General features: G+C 48.9%; 1 pseudogene; it reads left to right on the forward strand.

The window, feature by feature from the left end:
• Window positions 1–2,496: 2,496 nt before the first annotated feature.
• On the forward strand, window positions 2,497–4,414 carry LOC100688680 (annotated as a pseudogene).
• Window positions 4,415–5,064: the final 650 nt, after the last annotated feature.

Raw genomic sequence — 5,064 nt, forward strand, 5'->3', positions numbered from 1 at the left:
GGATAGCTAATGTGACAGAATGTTCCAGGATATTTTCAAGAAAGAGATGAGGCTGGTAGGAGTAAGGAAGCTTCCATGAATGAAGCAAGTGGATTTCAAAATGAATAAGGAAATAATGATTCTGGAGGGAAACAATCAAATCTTTCACTGATTAAAAATTTCACTTCCTTATTTTATGTATGTAGGTCCTCATTTGTTGCTTCTTTCACTTCCATAAAACTGCCAGAATAGCCAGACCAAGTGCTCCCTAAAAGGTATTTTTCAATGGAGATAATCGTAAATTTTCATTGTGAAAAAAAATCAAGAAATTATGGAAAAGTATAAGAAAATTAAAATCACCTGTAATCTCATCATTCAGAAAGTGTGATTGGAGGCGCTTTTACCCAGACGTTTTTTTTTTTTACACATACATGGTTTAAAAATGCTCAAAAAATCGAAGCATCTTACACCTTCTGTTTCCAACTTTTTTTTTTCATTTAGTGACATCTACATGTCATGGACATATTTCCATATCAATAGATACAAAGCTATTCATCTTCTTTTTAAGGTTTTTATTTATTTATTCATGAGAGACACACAGAGAGAGGCAGAGACAAAGGCAGAGGGAGAAGCAGGCTCCCTGCAGGGAGCCCAATGCGGGACTCGATCCCAGGACCCCAGGATCACACCCTGAGCTAAAGGCTGATGCTCAACCACTGAGCCACCCAGGCATCCCTTATTCATCTTTTTAAAAGTGACTGTATAGTATTCCACTGTGTGCTTAACCAATCATTTAGCAATACACATTTAGGTAGTTTCCGGCTTGGCTATATAAACCTCATCGAGATAACCAATCTTTACTATATGCTTGTTTACTCGTTTGCTTATTCCTTAGGATTCTTTCCTATAGGTGGGATCTGTGAGTCAGAGGACCATGCTTTTGTTCCACATTGCCAGGCTGCTCTCCAGAAAGGCTGAACCTACTTATAGTCCCATTAGTGGCAAATGTAAATGCCCCTTTCCCCTCACTTTGCCTGGGGAGGATCAATAGGTTTAATCTTCGCCTAGCTGGTAAATGAAAAATTATATTCTATAGGTTCAGTCTCATTGGTAATCAAAGAGATACCAAATGAAACAGCACCTCTTCAGTCTTCATATAGAGTTGACTTATATTTCTTCTTTTGTGGATTGCCTACTCATGCCTTTTGCCCATTTTCCTATTTTGGTATTCTTCATTTTCTTATTGATTGCCAGAGTACTTTATATATTAAGGATACTCTTCTTTCAATTGCTGGCTATGTAAAAAAGATTTTTGTCAGTTTTCACTTGTCTTTTGTTTCCATTTTTTTTCTTTTCAATGCCAAAGGTTTATGTTTTATGTATTAAAGTAGTTAACTTCTTTCTAAGGGTTTCAGTCTTCAGGGTCACTCTAGAAAGGCAGCCTCTTGTTTTGCATTTTATTTTTCTAGTCATACTAAACTACACTACAGTTATGGCTCTCTTTTCCCTCCAAACCACAGTTCTTGTTACTTTTCAGAGGTTCTGGAGTGCAAGCATAAGGGACCTTGGAAACCAGAGCAGAGGAAATAGGACTATGAATAGTAACACTTGACATTTCTATTTTCAGTGTGCTATAGGATCACTAATTAGTAACCCCCTTAGCTTAGCCCCAAGGGTCACCCTGGCTGCCTTTTACTCACTCTACAGGATACTGTGGCGTAGGACAGAGAAGGCTGTGGCATTCATTTGGTGGGCAACACTCTACCTGGCCAAGACTTCAATCCAGGCTCCTGATTCCCCATCTGTGCTTAAATTAAGGTAAGGCACTTTTCCTCCACAGAGGCTGGCAGATTCCCGGGATGCACATAGACCACCAGGATGAGTTCTCTGGCTGAAACACCACTGCTGTTCCTTCGCCCTTCCCAGAAACTGGAAATCACATAACCTAGAGGATGGTTTGCAATAAGGCTTGGCAGCTACAACTGAAATCTGATGTGGACTATTATGTTGAAGCTATGGACAGTGAGGGGCTCTAGGAAGAGCAGAGGAGAGGTTCCTGGAGGAGTGACCTCTCTGCTGAGACCCAGTAGATGCACAGGCATTCATCAGGAAAGGGAAGAGCTGTGGCTCTGAGAGACATGAAGGCAACCTGCAAACTTCTGAAGCCTGGAGTGGCAGGGAAGCCAGGAGAGTTAGATTCAGAGAGAAAAAAAGTGTTTTGTAGCAGTGTTTCTTATATTATCTTTGGAAAAGAAGTAGGGACCCCCTCCCCCCTACAACACGTGTCCCAGACCAATTCTTTGGTGATGAAATGCAATAAAATGGATTAACAAAAATTAACAGGCATCCCCCCCCCAAAAAAAAATTAACAGGCATCCAAGATACAAACCGCATTTTTTATTATTAGATTCAGCACACAAAAATTCCTCTGCCAAAAGTTCCCGTTATTCTCTGTTTCTGAACTTAACTTCATGGCCAATCAGCAACAGTTTACCTGCTGGTGTAAGTTCACGAAGCATGCTTTTTGAGTGGCACCGAGGCAAAGCTTTCTGGGAAGAAGAAATGTCGCCAAGGTGTTAAGTCAGGTGTGGTCTGTGAAGCGTCCTTTGGATGTAGCAACAAATAGGTGGTTGCAAAGAGCAGTTTCCGATGAAGTGGTTGAGACAGCAGCCAGGCCCAAGTGGCTTGAGGAGTCCACCAGCATTCACAGCGATTAAAAACCGTGGAGGTGAAGATAAACTGCAACGGGACAGGTGTAGGCCAGGCTCCAAGGCCCCGCGGGGACACGGTGGGTGGGAGCAGTGGGTTTGGCCGGTCCAAGGCCAACACAGACGCTGGGGCATCCCACTTAGCAGGCAGAGAGCAGGCGGCCGAACAGCCCAGTGGTGTGCTGCTGCACAGCCTGATGCAACTGGCAGGGCCCTGAGCCCACTGAAGGAACTTGGCCTTCCCCCCTCAACAACGAGACACTCGGGCTGTGCACTTGCAGGCCGGGGAGGGGTCGTCTTCTGGGCCATGTTCACAGGCATGGCACTGCGTGCACAGAGATGAAGCTGCCGGAGGTGGAGCCCACCGCCTTCCTGCCCTGTTCCAGTTTCTCTACTCGGCTGAGGTCACCACCACGTGGTACACGACCGAGAGGCACGCAGTGTGGGTGCTCGAGGCCCACCGCGTGGACTTCCAGGAGAATAAGCTCCAGGATGGCCATGCGTTCCTGCTGCCCACGTGGGCCAGACTTTTCCACGAACTACAGCAGGCCAGCCCACACCTGGAGAATGTGGCAGAAACACAGCGGACGCCGTTGCTGCTGAGGGCTTCACAGACCTCGACCTGGACACACTGGTGGCATGCTCGGGTCGGACAGACACCCTGAGTATGCCGAGGTATGCTTGTTCAGTTGTTCGGCACCCTGGGCCTCTGGGCTGAGGCTGAGCATCAGCAACAGCAGCCACAGGTGATGCAAGAGAACAAGTGCAAGATCCTGGGCAAGGCGCTTGCCCTCATCTGCTTCCCACTGATGACCATCTGGGAGTCTGCTGTGGAGCCGGTGCAGGAGGGCCTCCTCGTGGACCGCCAGGTGGGCAGCCTCTTCCTGCACTTGACGGCCTCCTTTAAGCCACGTGTGGACTTCATCCACCAGCGGTGCTCCTGCCTCCACAGGAACAGCTTCCAGCAGGGGTACGGAGGCACCAGCAACTGCCTCAAGGTCTCCATCAACACGAGCATTTTCGTGGTTGGCTTTGGGCTCTATGGCTCCAGCCACGGGCCCACTGATGACCATGTGAACATCCAGATCATCCACTTGGGCAGGAACACAGGGCCAGAATGATAGGGGCTTCAGCTGTGATGACTCCACCAACACCTTCCTGGGTCATGTTCAAAGAGCCCATGGATGCGCTGCCCAATATTATCTACACAGCGTATGCTGTGCTGAAGGGCCTGGACTTTCATTAGGCACCAAAGGTCTGCCCAAGGTGACCCATGAGTCAGCCACGACAGAAGGCCTAGACATGTTTTATCTTCTGCTATGTGGCCAGGAACAACCGCGGGTGGGTGGAGGACAGCCACATCTTTACACCTAGGCCCCCCAGGCCCCCAGCATGTCCACGGAGGATGGCCAGGACCCTGAAGTCACCTGATGCAAGTGGGCCACCACGCATTTCATGCCAAGGCCTGGTGGCCCCTGATGCTGTCTGTCTGCCCCCTGCCACATTTCTGGGCATCAGGAGAGGGTCTTCACATTCCTGGTAAGGAGCCAAGAGGTGGCTGGTGGGGGCAAGGGCTGTGTGAGGTAATTCCTTGGGACTTGGGGTATAGGGCTGGCCTGGTCCCTCCCTGAACTGAGGGTCCATAGGGTCCCTGGGTGTGGTTTCCTGCCCACCGTCCCTGAATCTTGGGATTCCTGACCAGCTGCCTGACCATTGGATTTGAATAGGTTTTCGTCTCATGTTTGCTTTAATAGCATGTGGCACTGCATCTTGGATTTCCAATTGTTGTAGGAGTATGGAGGGGGTACTTCTAGTGCATTTGGTTGAGGTCTTGTGTTCTTTTTTCCCAATGAGTACACTGGGGATGTTTAGGCCATCCTTAGCCTGGCCACCAGCACACAGGCCTGACCTCTGGAGAGTAGGACTCATGGAGGGGACTCCAGTCCCCTCGAAGTCCTGAAGGCTGGCTTCCTGCCATGCCCAGGCCCACCCAGTGGGCCTAGGGAAGGGCCATACTTGTCTAGCCTCTCTGAATGGGCCCTCTCCAACCCCTGCAGCGGAGTGCATGGACCTCAAACCCTATGTTCCTGGGAGGCACAATGTTGTGAGCCAGCCTTGGTGGCCATGTCTCTGGCTAGCCCTCCTGTACACACTGTGGCCCTGCCCCACCTGGCCTCTGAGTGAATGCCTTGCTAGGAGGTGCTGGAGGGCACCACCCTTCCCCCAACTTCCAAGTATGTCCCCTCTCTCAAACTCTGTGTACTTTTCCCCCAGAGATTCCTTCTGGAAACTGTGTCCTCCCCAAAATCATGAAAAGTGCGCCTTCCTCACACCATACCCCCAAGTAGTCTTTTAAAATAAAGAAAAGAAATGTACC

This window comes from Canis lupus, chromosome X, assembly GCF_011100685.1.
Source record: "Canis lupus familiaris isolate Mischka breed German Shepherd chromosome X, alternate assembly UU_Cfam_GSD_1.0, whole genome shotgun sequence".
In the NCBI taxonomy this organism is placed as follows: domain Eukaryota; kingdom Metazoa; phylum Chordata; class Mammalia; order Carnivora; family Canidae; genus Canis; species Canis lupus.